This window comes from Ranitomeya variabilis, chromosome 1 (genome assembly GCF_051348905.1).
Source record: "Ranitomeya variabilis isolate aRanVar5 chromosome 1, aRanVar5.hap1, whole genome shotgun sequence".
Taxonomy (NCBI): domain Eukaryota; kingdom Metazoa; phylum Chordata; class Amphibia; order Anura; family Dendrobatidae; genus Ranitomeya; species Ranitomeya variabilis.
In genome coordinates this window covers 569,486,921-569,508,290 of record NC_135232.1, presented here as the reverse complement: position 1 = coordinate 569,508,290, position 21,370 = coordinate 569,486,921, and positions in this window count along the sequence as shown.

Below are 21,370 nucleotides of genomic sequence, written 5' to 3'. Positions count from 1 at the left end.
AGGAGGCAACGGCGAGCTCTTTGAGATTTATGAATATCCTTCTCGAAGAAGAAAAAAAGACTTTATTAACCACTAGTGATCAGTTGAAAGAACAAATAGAGATCACCAAAAAATTCTCAACAGAGCCCGACTTTGCCTCAAAAGAGACACTTCTCCAAAACGTAATTGAAAGATATCAATATAATATAAAAGAAAGGAAGCATCGTAACTTTGTACGGGACCTACAAGAATTTAAAGAGAATAAGGCATATAACATCCCAGCGAATAGGAACTTCCCAAGCAATTCCAACAGAAATTTTGAGACGGACATATCCTCTACGGATATGGACCTCTCGGATTCAGAGATACGTACAAAAGCATCTAGGGGGAGACAGAGAGGGAGGGGAAACCAAAGAAGTAGACCAGGGGACAGAGTAACCACTAACCGTTTTTTAGATCAGGGCTACTTCCTGAGAAGCAAACCAGGAATAAACAACTGACGGAGGCGGAACCCAATCAGATTATTAATTTGTCTGAAAAAGTTCTAAATGATACTGAATTACAGGTGCTGAATAGGGGCTTAAGCTTTGTACCCACATCCGACTTTCAACTCTTTGAGAGCATAAAAGATCTGCATCTTTTTGTGAGAAAATTGAAGTGGACAAAGCACTTCATTAGGGAAGATAAACGCACAAGTATGGAGATGAATGTTCCAGACACATTGTTACCAGATATAAGACTGCTCTATGGGTTATCTGATCTTTTACCAGAACATACAGGGGAGGGCCCGTTTACGGACTGTAGGGCAAAAAGCTGTAAAATGCCCCCTAATTCAGGAGATCAATCCACATTGGATGTATTTCTTGAATTAGTAATGAAAGATCTTGAAAACCTAGCCAAGAAAAAGAATAGGGGGACTAATTTCAACTTGTCTAAGCAAGAAATGGAGGCGTTGTTGAATTTAGAGCAAGATCGGAGTATAGTTTGTAAGCCCTCAGACAAGGGTGGGAACATAGTAATAATGGATGTCAAGAAGTACCAACTTATGTGTGAGAATGTACTAAACAATCATGAGTCCTATGAACAGTTATCAAGTAATCCTATTCCCACCTTTGTCAGAACTCTGAAAGAGATCTTAGATAGAGGACTTACTAAATCGCTTATTGATAAAAATGAATATGATTTCCTATACCCGAAACATCCAACAATGGCAACGTTCTATTGCCTCCCGAAAGTGCATAAGGGCTTGTTGCCCTTAAAAGGAAGGCCAATAGTATCTGGAATTGAGAACGTTAACTATTGTGTTGGGATATATCTAGACAAGATATTAAAACCTTTTGCATCAGCTCTGAACTCTTACACTAGAGACTCAACAGACCTTTTGAGAAAACTGGATGGCTTGACCCTAGATCGACAATCTATACTGTGTAGTATAGACGTTGAAGCCCTATATTCATCTATCAACCATGCTGATGGAATAAGGGCGGTTGAATATTTTTTGAAGGGCAGAGGTCAACAATGTCAGGAACATAACAGGTTTGTTCTTGAGTTACTTGAATTCTGTTTGACAAGAAACATCTTCACATTCAGTGGCAAAATCTTCCACCAGCTCAGGGGCACTGCGATGGGCATTTCTTGTGCGCCATCGTATGCAAATTTGCTCCTGGGCTGGTGGGAGGAGACAATAGTCTTTGGGGATCAATATGAGGATGAATGCTCAAAGATACTATTCTGGGCACGTTATTTGGACGATGTTCTACTAGTCTGGAACGGGGAAACATCTGAATTGGTTAACTTTGTCACTAAATTGAATGTAAACCCCTTAGGTCTAAAATTTACTTTTGAATATAATAGGGATCAACTTCCTTTCTTAGACCTCTGTATCCAAAAGAGAGCTGAAGGACATATTCATACAAAAACATACCGCAAGCCTACCTCTACAAATGCCCTTTTAAGGTGGGAGAGCCATCACCCCGCTCCCTTGAAAAAGGGTATCCCCAAAGGGCAGTATATAAGAATCCGCCGAAACTGCTCTTCAGAAATTGATTATAGGGAACAGGCGACGGAATTACGTCAGCGGTTCCAAAACAGAGGGTACCCGGATGGGATACTCAGGAAAGCCTATAGGGAAACGAGAGGCATGAATAGAACGGGATTGTTGAATCCAACAAACCAAGAAGAGGGAGACTTGAAAAGTCGATTTATCACGACCTATAATTCGGGAGCGGATCAAGTTAGATCAATCCTTACAAAACATTGGTCGATTTTGAGGATGGATGACGACATTGGAGACCTGGTGGGACCTCATCCCCTGATCACCTATAAGAAAGGGAGATCAATAGGCGATAGGATTGTACGGAGTCACTTTTCTCCTCCAAAAAATGAAATGTGGTTGACCAATAAAATCAAAGGTTGTTACCGATGTAGGGGATGTGTAGGTTGTCCAGTAATGAAGACGGGCCAATACTTCAAAAGCAATGTTACCAACCAAGAATACAAAATCCGCCACTTTATAAATTGCCGGTCTAGAGGAATCATATATAAGGCAACATGCTTATGTGGCATGGAATATGTGGGAAAGACCACACGTGAATTGAGGAGAAGAGTGGGAGAACACCTGAGGGACATTGCCCTCGGGAGAGATACACCCCTGGCAAGACACATCGCCACTGTACACGATGGGGATGTATCGGGCTTGAGGTTCATGGGGATTGATAAGATAGAGGCACCAAAAAGGGGTGGAGACTGGGACAGGAGAGTGTTACAATGCGAGACGAAGTGGATATTTCGTCTTAAAACACAACAACCCTTAGGTCTCAATGAGAACCTGACTTTCTCTTGTTTTTTATAGTATATTCTTTAACCCCTGGATCTCAATATATACCAACACTCTCCCTATCTTTGAAATATAGTGTTGTTGACGGCCCTTCTGTCCCCCTCTCCTAAAAGAAACCCCTCTTTACTCTATCCTGCTCTATCATATTCATGGCGTTCCTTTTTCTGGCACATAGATAGAACATGGTTAAGATAGGGATTGACAGGACTATGTAGGAACAGCCGCCGTGGAGTTGGGGGCGCCAGTTCTCGTTCTTAGGGTGCCAACCCCCACTGACAAGGTAGGAAGGAAATTAGGGATATATTAGGGAGGAATAGCAAGCCCAAGGCCCATTAGGTCTCCAATTGTCACTCCTCCTCTAAGACTAATCTGTGGAACTAAATATGCATTTGAAAGAACTAAGGGTGAACCCTTTTTAAGTAAAGGACCCTATTTACCATCCTTTTGTATTTTGTAACTTGGAGGAGGAATTCCCTCTAGAACCCCTATGATACGAACTCTGATAAAAATCATCGAGCTTAATTTAGCTAATTTGGTAATTAATGAATGGATATGGCTTTACTAGACCTGGGAGAATCCCTGGAGTAACCGCTGGGGTAGATGTGTTGAAAACCCGAAGTTAGGAAACCATAAAAGACATTGCCTACTAGATCCTCCCTCCAAGGATTGGAGGTTGTAGGATGTATAAAAGAAATATATGAATATTATTCCCCCTATCACTAAAATATATAACTAATTGTTGGAAACATTTGAGGGGTTAAATAATCTTATACATGGCAGGCACGTCCTTTTACTCCCTCCGGAGGAGGAGCGGGTCTATCCCATCCTCCGGACCGGTAATGTCGGCTTATTACTATGTGCCGCATTAGGATAGAAGTCGCAGAGTAACTACGCGACCCCCTCGTTACATGTGGAGAGGCTTGCGTGTCATCATGCGTTCCATGAGGACACACCTCTGAAGGGGGCGTATCGCACTATAGATCATGTGACCGCCAGGCAACCGGAAATGGAGCTCCGGCAATCCACACGCGCTGAGAGATGGATACTTCAGTATAAAAAGTAAGGTATCGCACGCGCGGTGACTCACCCTCCTAAGTGTGCACATCTGCATGGTGAATGGCACACTTGCTGCTATATTGAACGACCTCTCCCCTGATGACTGGGAAACAAGAAACGCGTTGGGAGATTCTGTTATGAAGGAGGAAGTAGGGAGAGTTGGATGAGACTTTGAGTAATGAGGTCTTGAAAAAGGGCAAGTGGAGAGCCCCCTCATGAATAGAAGCATCGCAACCCATCCTGATCCAGACCGTGAAACAAGGGACCTTATTTGGTGAGATTGTTCCTATATTTCAACGGCTAATATAAGTGGCATACATAGATTAGACCACTTTAAGAAGCACTCTTTTTCTTGTTGCGGGAGTGATATCCCATATATTGATAAAAAGTGCATTGTGCTGGAGACTATGGTACATGATTGAAGCACTAAGGAGTATCTATATGTTGTTTGTTATGTATTACGTGGATTTTATGAGACATTATAGCTCATTTTAAATAGATAAGATTAAAGGTTATATTTTATTAATTACTTAACTACAGCCCTACCTTGCTATTTTTCGTTTTTGAACTGATTGGTGGCACTAGACTATTTAAAAGTATCCCTCCTAGAATGAATCTGTCTTTTTTTGGCATAAAACTATTCATGTACATGTTATGATTAAAATTTTTCAGAATTTAATTTTAGGTTTTTCATGTATTAGTACAATATAACAATTCCATACACAGCTTAACTTGGATAATATGAATATTAAGAAAACCCCAAAAATACAATATATTTGCCAGTATTTTTGAACATTATGGTTTGCATTTGTGACTTATATTCAGCTGCATTGTTGGATTTTCCTCTCAGGTCCAACGCAAACACAAATTTGATAAAGTCACCATCGCTGATCATTATATTTACTTTCCTTATAAATATTTTGTTATTAAATATTTTTAAAGCACCAATAATTCCATGCTGCTGTACATATTTTGGAAGATCGGCTGACTCAGCTGCACGTGGAGGTAGTCACAGGAACACTGCGGAGGATGCACTTGGTTTATTAGTACTGCACTAACCAAGGTTTAAGCACAAAACTAATAATGGCCCTCTGAGCAAAACAGCAAAACTAAACAAAATGGTAGCACTTTGTGCAGTCCTTGCACTAGTGGGGGTCAGCCCATTCAGGGTTTGCAATGTCCTTGAACAAGCACTATGTGCACAAACACTCTCCTGGAGTCTTCCTCTCCAGGCCCTCAACAGCCCAGACTACCCCTTGAGCTCATCTATTAACCCCTTCACCCCCAAGGGTGGTTTGCACGTTAATGACCAGGCCAATTTTTACAATTTTGACCACTGTCCCTTTATGAGGTTATAACTCTGGAACGCTTCAACGGATCTGGTGATTCTGACACTGTTTTCTCGAGACATATTGTACTTCATGATAGTGGTAAAATTTCTTTGATATTACCTGTGTTTATTTGTGAAAAAAACAAAAATTTGGCAAAAATTTGGAAAGTTTTGCAATTTTCCAACTTTGAATTTTCATGCCCTTAAATCACAGAGATATGTCACACAAAATACTTAATAAGTAACATTTGCCATATGTCTACTTTACATCAGCACAATTTTGTAACCAAAATTTTTTTTTGTTAGGGAGTTATAAGGGTTAAAAGTTGACCAGCAATTTCTCATTTTTACAACACCATTTTTTTTTAGGGACCACATCTCATTTGAAGTCATTTTGAGGGGTCTATATGATAGAAAATACCCAAGTGTGACACCATTCTAAAAACTGCACCCCTCAAGGTGCTCAAAACCACATTCAAGAAGTTTATTAACCCTTCAGGTGTTTCACAGGAATTTTTGGAATGTTTAAATAAAAATGAACATTTAACTTTTTTTCACCAAAAATTTAATTCAGCTCCAATTTGTTTTATTTTACCAAGGGTAACAGGAGAAAATGGACCCCAAAAGATGTTGTACAATTTGTCTTGAGTACGCCGATACCCCATATGTGGGGGTAAACCACTGTTTGGGTGCATGACAGAGCTCGGAAGCGAAGGAGCGCCATTTGACTTTTCAATGCAAAATTTACTGGAATTGAGATGGGACGCCATGTTGCGTTTGGAGAGCCACTGATGTGCCTAAACATTGAAACCCCTCACAAGTGACACCATTTTGGAAAGTAGACCCCCTAAGGAACTTATTTAGAGGTGTGGTGAGCACTTTGACCCACCAAGTGCTTCACAGAAGTTTATAATGCAGAACTGTAAAAATATAAAATCTTATTTTTTCACAAAAATTATCTTTTCGCCCCCAATTTTTTATTTTTCCAAGGGTAAGAAAAGAAATTGGACACCAAAAGTTGTTGTACAATTTATCCTGAGCACGCTGATACCCCATATGTGGGGGTAAACCACTGTTTGGGCGCATGGGAGAGCTCGGAAGGGAAGGAGCGCCGTTTGACTTTTCAATGCAAAATTGACAGGAATTGAGATGGGACGCCATGTTGCGTTTGGAGAGCCACTGATGTGCCTAAACATTGAAACCCCCCACAAGTGACACCATTTTGGAAAGTAGACGCACTAAGGAACTTATCTAGAGGTGTGGTGAGCACTTTTACCCACCAAGTGCTTCACAAACGTTTATAATGCAGATCCATAAAAATAAAACAAAAATGTTTTCCCACAAAAAGTATTTTTTAGCCCCCAGTTTTGTATTTTCCCTAGGGTAACAGGAGAAATTGCACCCCAAAAGTTGTTGTCCAATTTGTCCTGAGTACGCTGATACCCGACATGTGGAGGGGAACCACCGTTTGGGTGTATGGGAGGGCTCGGACGGGATGGAGCGCCATTTGGAATGCAGACTTAGATGGAATGGTCTTAAGGCATCACATTGCATTTGCAGAGCCCCTAATGTACCTAAACAGTAGAAACCCCCCACAAGTGACACCATTTTGGAAAGTAGACCCCCTAAGGAACTCATCTAGATGTGTTGTGAGAGCTTTGAACCCCCAAGTGTTTCACTACAGTTTATAACGCAGAGCCGTGAAAATAAAAAATATATTTTTTTCCACAAAAATTATTTTTTAGCTCCCAGTTTTGTATTTTTCCAAGGGTAACAGGAGAAATTGGACCCTAAATATTGTTTTCCAATTTGTGCTGAGTACGCTGATACCCGATATGTGGGGGGGAACCACCGTTTGAGCGCATGGCATTGCTCGGAAGGGAAGGAGCATCATTTGGAATGCAGACTTAGATGGATTGGTCTGCAGGCGTCACATTGCGTTTGCAGAGCCCCTAATGTACCTAAACAGTAGAAACCCCCAACAAGTGACCCAATATTGGAAACGAGACCCCCCAAGGAACTTACCTAGTTGTGTTGTGAGAACTTTGAACCCCCAAGTGTTTCACTACAGTTTATAACGCAGAGCCGTGAAAATAAAAATAAAAAAATTTCCCCCCAAAATTATTTTTTAGCCCACAGTTTTGTATTTTCCCAAGGGTAACAGGAGAATTTGGACCCCAAAAGTTGTTGTCCACTTTGTCTTGAGTACGCTGATACCCCATATGTGGGGGGAACCACCATTTGGGTGCATGGGAGGGCTCAGAAGCGAAGGAGCGCCATTTGGATTGCAGACTTAGATGGAATGGTCTGCAGGCATCACTGTCATGATCTCAATGGCAAGAGAACATAGCATAAGCATATATAGGAACTAGCTCTTGGAAGATGGGAACTGAGCTGACCATGAACTAAACCTAACGCACAACTAGCAGTGGCCGGGTAGCATGCCTACGTTGATTCTAGATGCCCAGCCCAGCCGGAGGACTAAATAAAGCTAGCAGAGGAAAATATTAGTCCTAGCTCACCTCTAGAGAAATACCCCGAAAGGAGACAGAGGCCCCCCACATGTATTGGCGGTGAGTTGAGATGAAATAACAAACGTAGTATGAAAATAGGTTTAGCAAATTTGAGGTCCACTAACTACATAGCAGAAGACAGAAAGGACACTTTCATGGTCAGCTGAAAACCCTATCAAAAAACACCATCCAGAAATTACTTTAAAACTCTGGCATTAACTCATAACACCAGAGTGGCAATTCCCGTTCACAAGAGCTGTCCAGACACAGTAACGAAACTACAGCTGTGAACTGGAACAAAATGCAAAAACAAACATGGACAAGAGTCCAACTTATCTAGTAGTTGTCTAGGAGCAGGAACAAGCACAGAGAGGCTTCTGATAACATTGTTGACCGGCAAGCAACTAACAGAGCAGCAAGGTTATATAGCGACTCCCACATCTTGATGGGAACAGGTGAACAGAGAAGATGAAGACACCAGTTCAATTCCACCAGTAGCCACCGGGGGAGCCCAGAATCCAAATTCACAACAGTACCCCCCCCTCAAGGAGGGGGCACCGAACCCTCACCAGAACCACCAGGGCGATCAGGATGGGCCCTATGAAAGGCACGAACCAGATCGGAGGCATGAACATCAGATGCATTCACCCAAGAATTATCCTCCTGGCCGTATCCCTTCCACTTGACCAGATACTGGAGTCTCCGTCTGGAAACACGAGAGTCCAAGATTTTCTCCACAACGTACTCCAACTCACCCTCAACCAACACCGGAGCAGGAGGCTCAACGGAAGGCACAACCGGTACCTCATACCTGCGCAATAATGACCGATGAAAAACGTTATGAATAGAAAAGGATGCAGGGAGGTCCAAACGGAAGGAAACAGGGTTGAGAATCTCCAATATCTTATACGGGCCGATAAACCGAGGCTTAAACTTAGGAGAAGAGACCCTCATAGGGACAAAACGAGAAGACAACCACACCAAATCCCCAACAGAAAGCCGAGGACCAACACGACGGTGGCGGTTGGCAAAAAGCTGAGTCTTCTCCTGGGACAACCTCAAATTGTCCACCACCTGCCCCCAGATCTGATGCAATCTCTCCACCAGAGCATCCACTCCAGGACAATCCGAAGATTCCACCTGACCAGAGGAAAATCGAGGATGAAACCCCGAATTACAGAAAAACGGGGACACCAAAGTGGCAGAGCTGGCCCGATTATTGAGAGCGAACTCCGCCAATGGCAAAAAAGCAACCCAATCATCCTGGTCAGCAGACACAAAACACCTCAGATATGTCTCCAGGGTCTGATTAATCCGCTCGGTCTGGCCATTCGTCTGAGGATGGAAAGCGGACGAAAAAGATAAATCTATGCCCATCCTAGCACAGAATGCCCGCCAAAATCTAGACACGAATTGGGTCCCTCTGTCAGAAACGATATTCTCAGGAATACCATGCAAACGAACAACATTTTGAAAAAACAGAGGAACCAACTCGGAAGAAGAAGGTAACTTGGGCAGAGAAACCAAATGGACCATCTTAGAAAAACGGTCACACACCACCCAGATGACAGACATCTTCTGAGAAACAGGCAGATCTGAAATAAAATCCATCGAGATGTGCGTCCAAGGCCTCTTAGGAATAGGCAAGGGCAACAATAATCCACTAGCCCGAGAACAACAAGGCTTGGCCCGAGCACAAACGTCACAAGACTGCACAAAGCCGCGCACATCTCGTGACAGGGAAGGCCACCAGAAGGACCTTGCCACCAAATCCCTGGTACCAAAAATGCCAGGATGACCTGCCAACGCAGAAGAATGAACCTCAGAGATGACTCTACTGGTCCAATCATCAGGAACAAACAGTTTATCAGGTGGGCAACGATCAGGTCTCTCCGCCTGAAACTCCTGCAAGGCCCGCCGCAGGTCTGGAGAAACGGCTGACAATACCACTCCATCCTTAAGGATACCTGTGGGCTCAGAGTTACCAGGCGAGTCAGGCTCAAAACTCCTAGAAAGGGCATCCGCCTTAACATTCTTAGAACCCGGTAGGTATGACACCACAAAATTAAACCGAGAGAAAAATAATGACCAGCGCGCCTGTCTAGGATTCAGGCGCCTGGCGGTCTCAAGATAAATCAAATTTTTGTGGTCAGTCAATACCACCACCTGATGTCTGGCCCCCTCGAGCCAATGGCGCCACTCCTCAAAAGCCCACTTCATGGCCAAAAGCTCCCGATTCCCAACATCATAATTCCGCTCAGCGGGCGAAAATTTACGGGAAAAGAAGGCACAAGGCCTCATCACGGAGCAGTCAGAACTTTTCTGCGACAACACTGCCCCAGCTCCGATCTCAGAAGCGTCGACCTCAACCTGAAAAGGTAGAGCAACATCAGGCTGACGCAACACAGGGGCAGAGGAAAAACGGCGCTTAAGCTCCCGAAAGGCCTCCACAGCATCAGGGGACCAATCAGCAACATCAGCACCCTTCTTAGTCAAATCGGTCAATGGCTTAGCAATATCCGAAAAACCAGCAATAAATCGACGATAAAAGTTAGCAAAGCCCAAAAATTTCTGAAGACTCTTAAGAGAAGAGGGCTGCGTCCAATCACAAATAGCTTGAACCTTGACAGGATCCATTTCAATGGAAGAGGGGGAAAAAATATATCCCAAAAAGGAAATCCTCTGTACCCCAAAAACACACTTAGAACCCTTCACACACAAAGAATTAGACCGCAAAACCTGAAAAACCCTCCTGACTTGCTGGACATGAGAGTCCCAGTCATCCGAAAAAATCAGAATATCATCCAGATACACAATCATAAATTTATCCAAATAATCGCGAAAAATATCATGCATAAAGGACTGGAAAACTGACGGAGCATTAGAAAGACCAAAAGGCATCACTAAATACTCAAAGTGGCCCTCGGGCGTATTAAATGCGGTTTTCCACTCATCCCCCTGCCTGATTCGCACCAAATTATACGCCCCACGAAGGTCAATCTTAGAGAACCACTTGGCCCCCTTTATGCGAGCAAACAAATCAGTCAGCAACGGCAATGGGTATTGATATTTAACAGTGATTTTATTCAAAAGCCGATAATCAATACATGGTCTCAAAGAGCCGTCTTTTTTTGACACAAAGAAAAAACCGGCTCCTAAGGGAGATGACGATGGACGAATATGTCCCTTTTCCAAGGACTCCTTTATATATTCTCGCATAGCAGCATGTTCAGGCACAGACAGATTAAATAAACGACCCTTTGGGTATTTACTACCCGGGATTAAATCTATGGCACAATCGCACTCTCGGTGCGGAGGTAACGAACCAAGCTTGGATTCTTCAAAGACGTCACGATAGTCAGACAGGAACTCAGGAATTTCAGAGGGAATGGATGATGAAATGGAAACCACAGGTACATCCCCATGAGCCCCCTTACATCCCCAGCTCAACACAGACATAGCTCTCCAGTCGAGGACTGGGTTGTGAGATTGCAGCCAAGGCAATCCTAGCACCAAATCATCATGTAGATTATACAGCACCAGAAAGCGAATAATCTCCTGGTGATCCGGATTAATACGCATAGTTACTTGTGTCCAGTATTGTGGTTTATTATTAGCCAATGGGGTGGAGTCAATCCCCTTCAGAGGAATAGAAGTCTCCAAAGGCTCTAAATCATACCCACAGCGTTTGGCAAAGGACCAATCCATAAGACTCAAAGCGGCGCCAGAGTCGACATAGGCGTCCGTGGTAATAGATGACAAAGAGCAAATCAGGGTCACAGATAGAATAAATTTAGACGGTAAGGTACAAATGGAAACAGATTTACCAAGCTTTTTAGTGCGCTTAGAGCATGCTGATATAACATGAGTAGAATCACCACAATAGAAACACAACCCATTTTTCCGTCTAAAATTCTGCCGCTCGCTTCGGGACAGAATTCTATCACACTGCATACTCTCTGGCGACTTCTCAGTGGACACCGCCAGATGGTGCACTGGTTTGCGCTCCCGCAAACGCCTATCGATCTGAATAGCCATTGTCATGGACTCATTCAGACCCGCAGGCACAGGGAACCCCACCATAACATCCTTAATGGCATCAGAGAGACCCTCTCTGAAAGTCGCCGCCAGGGCGCACTCATTCCACTGAGTAAGCACAGACCATTTACGGAATCTTTGGCAGTAAATTTCCGCTTCATCTTGCCCCTGAGATAGGGACATCAAAGTTTTTTCTGCCTGAAGCTCCAAATGAGGTTCGTCATAAAGCAACCCCAAGGCCAGAAAAAACGCATCCACATTGAGCAACGCAGGATCCCCTGGTGTCAATGAAAAAGCCCAGTCTTGAGGGTCGCCCCGGAGCAAGGAAATCACAATCCTGACCTGCTGTGCAGGGTCTCCGGCAGAGCGAAATTTCAGAGACAAAAATAATTTGCAATTATTTCGAAAATTCTGAAACCCGGATCTATTCCCCGAGAAAAATTCCGGCAAAGGAATTCTCGGCTCAGATACAGGTGCATGACAAACAAAATCTTGCAAATTTTGTACCTTCGTGGCGAGATTATTCAAACCTGCAGTTACACTCTGAAGATCCATTACAAACAGGTGGACACAGAGCCATTCAAGGGTTAAGAGGAGGTAAGAAGCAGCTAGACAGCAATTAAGGGCTAGGCAGCCAAACTCTGAGGGGAAAAAAAAAAAAAAAAAAATTTCCCTTCAACACTTCTTTTTCTCCTGCTTCAGCCCAAACAATTAACACTTTGCGGGCCGGTCAAACTGTCATGATCTCAATGGCAAGAGAACATAGCATAAGCATATATAGGAACTAGCTCTTGGAAGATGGGAACTGAGCTGACCATGAACTAAACCTAACGCACAACTAGCAGTGGCCGGGTAGCATGCCTACGTTGATTCTAGATGCCCAGCCCAGCCGGAGGACTAAATAAAGCTAGCAGAGGAAAATATTAGTCCTAGCTCACCTCTAGAGAAATACCCCGAAAGGAGACAGAGGCCCCCCACATGTATTGGCGGTGAGTTGAGATGAAATAACAAACGTAGTATGAAAATAGGTTTAGCAAATTTGAGGTCCACTAACTACATAGCAGAAGACAGAAAGGACACTTTCATGGTCAGCTGAAAACCCTATCAAAAAACACCATCCAGAAATTACTTTAAAACTCTGGCATTAACTCATAACACCAGAGTGGCAATTCCCGTTCACAAGAGCTGTCCAGACACAGTAACGAAACTACAGCTGTGAACTGGAACAAAATGCAAAAACAAACATGGACAAGAGTCCAACTTATCTAGTAGTTGTCTAGGAGCAGGAACAAGCACAGAGAGGCTTCTGATAACATTGTTGACCGGCAAGCAACTAACAGAGCAGCAAGGTTATATAGCGACTCCCACATCTTGATGGGAACAGGTGAACAGAGAAGATGAAGACACCAGTTCAATTCCACCAGTAGCCACCGGGGGAGCCCAGAATCCAAATTCACAACACATCACATTGTGTTTGCAGAGCCCCTAATGTACCTAAACAGTAGAAACCACTGACAATTGACACCATTTTGGAAAGTAGACCCCCTAAGGAACTCATCTAGATGTGTTGTGAGAGCTTTGAACCCCCAAGTGTTTCACTACAGTTTATAACGCAGAGCCATGCAAATAAAAAATATTTTTTTTTCCACAAAAATTATTTTTTAGCCCCCAGTTTTGTATTTTCCCAAGGGTAACCGGAGAAATTGGACCAAAAAAGTTGTTCTCCAATGTGTCCTGAGTACGCTCATACCCCATATGTTGGGGTAAACCCCTGTGTGGGTGCACGGGAGAGCTTGGAAGGAAAGGAGCACTGTTTTACTTTTTCAATGCAGAATTGGTGGAATTGAGATCGGACGCCATGTCGCATTTGGAGAGCCCCTGATGTGCCTTAACAGTGGAAACCCCCCAATTAACCCTAATCCCAACGGTAACCCTAACCACACCCCTAACCCTGACACACCCCTAACCATAATCCGAACCCTATTCCCAACCGTAAATGTAATCCAAACCCTAACCCTAACTTTAGCCCCAAACCTAACCCTAACTTTAGCCCCAACCCTAACTGTAGCCCTAACCCTAGCTCTAACCCTAGCCCTAACCCTAGCCCTAACCCTAGCCCTAACCTTAGCCCTAACCCTAGCCCTAACCCTAGCCCTAACCCTAGCACTAACCCTAGCCCTAACCCTAGCCCTAACCCTAACCTTAACCCTAGCCCTAACCCTAACCCTAGCCCTAACCCTAATGGGAAAATGGAAATAGATACATTTTTAAAATTTTTTAATTTTTCCCTAACTAAGGGGGTGATGAAGGGGGGTTTGATTTACTTTTATAGCGGGTTTTTTAGCGGATTTTTATGATTGGCAGCCGTCACACACTGAAAGACGCTTTTTATTGCAAAAAATATTTTTTGCGTTACCACTAGGGTTGAGCGACTTTTATTTTTATAGGATTGGGTCGGGTTTCACGAAACCCGACTTTCTCAAAAGTCGGGTCGAGTGAAATCGGCCGATCCTATAAAAAAGTCGGGGTCGGGGTCGGCCAAAACACGAAACCCAATGCAGTGCATTGCACCGCTTGACACTGGACAAGCGGTGGAACCGCGTCCATGGTCCACACGTCAGCCCACCTGCACTGCGCGGTCTGCTCCTTCTTGCCTCACGGGAGCCATTTATAACAACAGGGACAGACTGTCTATACTGTAACTCGGGGGTACCCGTTTCACTGTTATTGTGAGGTACATTGATGAAGGTCTAGTGATTAGACCGAAACGTCACTGTATGTACTTTACCTCATCAATAAATCCCCCCCTTTCACTACATTTACGCTTTGGTATCACCAAGTCTTGTCAGCACACGGTAGTGCCGAGTCTTTAGGTGGAGATATGGAGGACATTCTCCCACCCGCTCTATGAATGTCCCCCTAAAAACCACCCCCTAACATTACTTTACTTAATCCTCGCAACACTTACTGTGTGGGAGGAAATAAACTCTGGCTTTTACATCACTGACGTCATTAGGCGTAGTGAAACATATCTCCACTACAGCACTTCATCAGTGAGTTTGTCACAATGTAAAGAGGGTTTACATACAAATGATACATATAAAACAAAGTAAACTAAAAGTGACAGACTGATTCAGAGCAGGAAATGACCCTGCTGTTGAAGACTTTTAGCTTACAGGGTAGAGGGAAAGGGGACAGTAAGTTGGTGGGTTGGAAAGCCTAGGTGGTAGTGAGGTGGCAGTGGGGTTAATGCAGACTATTGGCCCCTTGAGGAAGCGGTAAAAATTTGACGCGACACGCGAGTTGGGGTAAGGTGACCGGGATCCCGATGGGACACTTCTACTTATGGGTAATTATCCCTTTATTTAATCACATACTTTTTATATATTTGATACATTGGCACAGAGAGATATGGTCACGAACTTATTGCTAATAATGCTTCACTTGTAAAGTCTCCATAAATTTAAGGCATATGCACTCAATGATTAGGAGTAATTTATGGACATGATGTCCGCTGCAAATCCCCTTGACTCTGTTGTAATAATATGTCCTGGTTTGTTTTCCTTGGGTCATTTTTTTGCATCCATGGATATAGTCACTATAAGAAGTCCATATATTGCACCCTTGCAAATACTGTGAACTTTTTATATGTAATTTAGTGATTGATTTTCTTAATAAATATTGTTAATCTTTTCTGGAAACAATTGGACTCATATTTTTCTCCTGTGATTGCATTGCTATTGAGTCGCCATTTGATATATATGGTAGTTCATGACTGGTACTCTTTCTTGTTATATTGAGGGTAATATGGAGAAAGTTTTGGTTCTTCTCAAGAAGGCAGGGGCAGCACGGTGGCGCAGTGGTTAGCACAGCAGCCTTGCAGCGCTGGAGTCCTGGGTTCTAATCCCACCTTGGACAACATCTGCAAAGAGTTTGTATGTTCTCTCTGTGTTTGCGTGGGTTTCCTCCGGGCACTCCGGTTTCCTCCCACATTTCAAAGACATACTGATAGGTAATTTAGATTGTGAGCCCCATCGGGGACAGCGATGACAATGTGTGCAAACTGTAAAGCGCTGCGTAATATGTTAGCGCTATATAAAAATAAAGATTATTATTATTAAGACCATCTGAATATGGAGCCTTTTTGTCAAATGCCAATCCTTTTTGCAATTACAGAACAATAGAAACTAACTTGAAAATACCTCCTAAGAGAAGATACATTTATGTTTATGTTACTTTTACACATCATTAATTTTATTGGTGCAATGTAATTTACTGGTGACAGTTCTCAACGCATTGTCCAAGTTCCGATTTCCTTTGATTAAACTCCAACAGCCGGCAGCTTTAGTTAAGCTAAAGAAAGGATGTATAATATACATCCATATTGTTGTAGTTGATAATAAAGTTGAATTTATTATAATGAGTAAAACTAGAGTAATCGTATAAGTAATGAGAAAAAATATTACTGTCTTCATGGCTTGGACGTGAGCTTTCATGTCAGGACCTCTAAAATCACCAAAGTTTTTTTGGACCTGATTCATATGATTGAAAAGAGAGAAGATGATGGCTAAAGATGAGATGGAAAATATCAACAGAGCAGTCAAAGAGGAAACCATAAAATAGAAAATATCATTGTACTTTAAAGGTAAAAATATGATTCTTTGTTGTTTATTGATGTCAGACATGTTGATTCTTGAAAGTGATGAGATTTCTTCTGAAACTTTACTAAGCAATGGAGCACTTACAATCAGCGACCCCACTATGGCTGAAAAAAAAAGCCACGGCAAAACCTTATGGAAATTCTTCTGCAGCGAGATGTATAAAGTGAGTTTTACATTCACAATCTTCAGGCAGAAGTAGACACAGAGCAAGGCAGACAACCAGAAATTACAAGAATCGACAATATGAAATAAAGCAATATTGATCTTTGCCATTAATAGACTTTTATAAATTATATTTAGAAATCTTAATGACTTGATCATCTCATGCACAAGGTTGCACACGCTTATGCCGGTAATAATATAGTCACCCTGTGGAGCGTTTTTGTATTTTGCCCAGTTCAGAATATTAACAATGAAGATAAACATGTTCATTGGTACCAAAAATAAAAAATTTATAAAATCAAAAATATAAAAATAGTTTTCCAATAGAGTCTTCATCTTTAGCTTAGACTAAAATAACCTTAACCAACCACAACCTGTGCTGTTCTAATTGTTTTCTTCCACTCATCTTTCAATTTAACCATAACATGATGCAAATATAACTAACATTTGCTTGCAACTGATAGCAATAGACAAGAGTATATTCCATTTTTTAAAATTCAGAATTGAAGTCATTTGCCTTTGAGATTTCTAATGGCACGAGACAAGTTTGTCCTCAACCCTATTTACATTAGCATCTGTTTTAAAAAAAAAGTTGCATAACATAACATTAATGGAATACATCTAGTTATAACACACTGCCCTCCCTTTATGTAGCCAGCTCAAAGTGCCAGTAGGGTGGCAACAAATGACATGACACATAGAGATGGCCGAACTCGAACAGTAACGTTCAGGGTCCTTACCGAACACCTGGTGTTCTGACATGGAATCTGAACACGTACTTCTCCATGAAGTCCGTGTTACTGTTTGGGTATTAGTAATAAACTTTGGCACTCAACTTTGTATGCTGAAAGAATTTTATTTTGGCAGCCACTTGTACAAACGTTTCGGTCAGTAAAATGAACTTCTTCAGTATGCTGCAATGAATATCAATTTATAATCCATGTCCAAAATATGTAATAAACATGACAAAATTAAACTAATGCAATAACATCATCGTGCACTTATGGTGAGGGATAGGTAACGGAAAAAAAAAAAAAAAAGGAAAAAAGGAAAATAAAAAGGTACTGGATTGAGTCAGTCAAACCTTTGTACTAATGAACGAATGTAGGTGTGGCTTGAAGTAGACAAAGGGTCCTATTATGGATCCTAATAAAGATGATGGTATACCATAATCATGAGGGACTATATTGAGGTATGATAAAACTAGAGAGTGGAATTGCAAACTGACCTATGCGATATTGTGGAATGAGGATGTTGCATAAAATTCCGTTGGAATCTTTAGAAATGATGTCCTATACAATTGGAGTGTAAGTCTATATAAACAAATATAGATACATTAGGGAAAACCATATTTAATGGTATGAATCAGGACAAAACTAATAATATACATACCCCATGTACTCTTTTATAATAATAAGATCCGTATGGTGGACCAGTCCCTGTCTGGGTATAAAAAGCATGTTATTATGCTTATCCATCTAATGGTGAAGCTTGTCCCTTTAATTAGTGACCAAATACCAAACATGTCTCTTACCCGGGATGGGCTGCGTGAGTGTCCAGATAAAACGCGGTGTCCGCCGCTTGTTCTGGGGTGCAGTAATGTGATGTCCACACATGTTTATATGTGTAGGAGGCGGGACAAACCCGCCAGCCGGAAACCGGAAGTGCATCACAGGAAGTGACGTTACAATAGTCCCGGTATCTCTATGTGCGTTCCAGGGGAGACAGGAACTAGTATGGTGGAGCGTTCCACCCATGTATTGTGTGAGTGTCACTGCTGAATGTGTACTATTGCTTGTGTAGCCATAGTTACCGGAGTTAGTGCGGTGGGGTGCTGCACTATCATGTGTCATGAGGGACATAGTAAAATAGCTATGTATGGGATGGGGGAGATATGTGAGTTGTGTAGAAATTAAATAATAATGTAAACAAAGGAAAATAAGGAAAATTAATATAAACATACAGGAATGGGGAAGAAAGACAGGAGATGGGGACTAGACTGGGGAGGAGAATCCAGGAGGAAGGAGGATCAAGGAATGTGAATCTGCGTGACGTCAATTCAATATAGGTGACTCTGCAAAACAAAGCATTATGTCAATACAGGTGTATATAAAATCATATTAATTCATTTTACATATCAAGTTTATATTTGAAATCTCGATCTAGGGGAATATATTCACATAAAGGAATAAAGATCATACTCCCTATTTAGATCCCTGGGGGACATGGTATTCAATTCATGTATCCAAAATGCCTCCCTCCTCTTGAGGGTTTGGATACGATTACCTCCTCGTCTGTGTAGAGGAATATGTTCTATCACCTGAAATTTCAATTGGGGTATAGAATGTCCTGCACTGATGAAGTGGTATGGTAACGGAAGTAGCATATTCTTGCATCTGATTGTAGATTTATGTTTGCTGATGCGATCTCTAATAGACTGTGAGGTTTCCCCGATGTTGAGGAGACCACAGGGACATTTGATGGAATAGATTACATGTGAGGTGTCACAGGTGCTGTAATCTTTGATCTTATATTGTTTACCTGAGTGTGGATGATAAAAGTGATCCCCTTTCAATACATTCCCACATTGGTTACAATGTAAACATGGGTGTGTGCCCATTTTTGGTTGTGAAAGGAACCTTTGTGTAGAGGTACGTGGGCCTGAGCCGATGTCTGCTTTAATGAGTGTGTCCCGAATGTTGCGGGGACGTTTGTAGCAGGGCAGAAATGGTTTGTGAAATTCAGGAACCTCCAGGTATGATTCTCTAAGGAGATTCCAATTCTTCCTAATAGTATGGTGCAAAATGCGGACATAGGGGTGAAAGGTCTGAACAAATGGCACTCGTCCTGTAGCTGGTTCTCTAGGGGTTACGGGTTGTAATGCATCATGTAAGACATCGGGAGTATATCCCCGTTCTCTGAATTTGTGGTACATTTCATCTATCCTCTCTTGTTTTTTAATAGGGTCTGTAACAATTCGTTCGATCCTTTGGAACTGGGGGTGAGGAATAGCATTTTTTGTGGAAACCGGGTGGAGGCTTTTGTAGTGAAGAAGACTATTGCGGTCTATTGAGATCTGTGCTCAGGGTGCCATTGTCATCCTTTAACACTAACGTGTCCAAAAAACTGACCTGATGTAAATCTTTGGTAATGGTAAAGTGTAATCCCGACCAGGTGTGATTAAGTATATTGAAGAAGTCGTCCAATGTGTCAGGGGGACCCGTCCATATACAAAAAATGTCATCTATGAATCTTTTCCATGTGATGCAGTGAGTTTTGAAGAGGTTGTTTGGATACACTATCTCTTCCTCAAAGGTAGCCATGTATGTATTTGCATATGGGGGTGCTACGTTAGAGCCCATAGCGGTCCCTTGTGCCTGTAAATAATAGGTGTCCTCAAACAAAAAGAAGTTGCGAGTAAGGACTAACGTAAGTAATTCTAGGCACATTTTGATGACATTCGGGTCTAGGTCTGATAGAGTAAACGTTTGACGCAGTCAATTCCCCAATCGTGTGGAATGGACGTATGTTATTGTATTAGTTTAATTTTGTCATGTTTATTATATATTTTGGACATGGATTATAAATTGATATTCATTGCAGCATACCGAAGAAGGTCATTTTACTGACCGAAACGTTTGTACAAGTGGCTGCCAAAATAAAATTATTTCAGCATACAAAGTTGAGTGCCAAAGTTTATTACTAATATTCTCTGGTGTGGGAACCTTCTTTGAGCACCACTTCAGCTGTGCCATGCTATATCTCAATATATGAACCTTCCTTTCCGTGTGCACACTGTATACTATGTCTTCCTTGATCTTTTCCTATAACCAGGAAGAAACTAATACCATCTTATCTAAGTCTAATTTTTCTAGTGATTTTCTCAAGGCTCCACCAAGGGAGACCAGGGGAAGGGATCTGGAACGTGAATCACGACACTTAGTCAATCTCGAACTACATTGTGCCACATTATCGGAGTACCTAAGGGTCAACCGTATACCGAGAGGTCTCAGAGTACCATTAAGACCAACACTCTTCAGTGACTCCTCTGCTTTCTGTTTGAAATTTGAGCAGATATTAAATAAATGCTCGTTTGATCTTATGACTCTGACAGTCGAACATTTACAGGGTGCCATCACTAATTCAAGTGATACAATTAAGAACATTGAAACACAACTAGCTTCATCCTGCACAGCAGAAGAGCTAGGCACCCTCAAGACGAAAATACAGACTGTCATAGACCAACATAAAAGGGACACAGAGAACAGGAAAATAATTAAATTTCAAAGAGATCTTGAGGACTACGATAATAATCGTGTATACCATTGGCGCAGTAATCTTTTTCCTCACTCTGACCCCCCTAGGTTTGGTCATCACTAGGGTTGAGCGAAACGGATCGGTCATTTTCAGAAATCGCCGACTTTTAGGCAAAGTCAGGTTTCATGAAACCCGAACCGATCCTAGTGTGGGATCGGCCATGCGGTACACTATCAGAGCGCCAAAGTCGCGTTTGATATGACGCTGTCACCGCCGTTTTTCATCCAATGAAGGAGGACGCAACGCAAAGTGTGGGCAGCGTGATGACATAGGTCTCGGTCCCCACCATCTTAGAGAAGGGCATGACAGTGATTGGCTTGCTGTCTGCGGTGTCACAGGGGCTATAAAGGGGTGTGCACGCCGACCGCCATCTTACTTCTGCCGATCTGAGCATAGGGAGAGGTGTTGCTGCAGTTAGTCAGAAGCAGGGACAGAGTTAGGGAGGAAATATAAACCCCCAAACCGCTTGTGCTGGAGC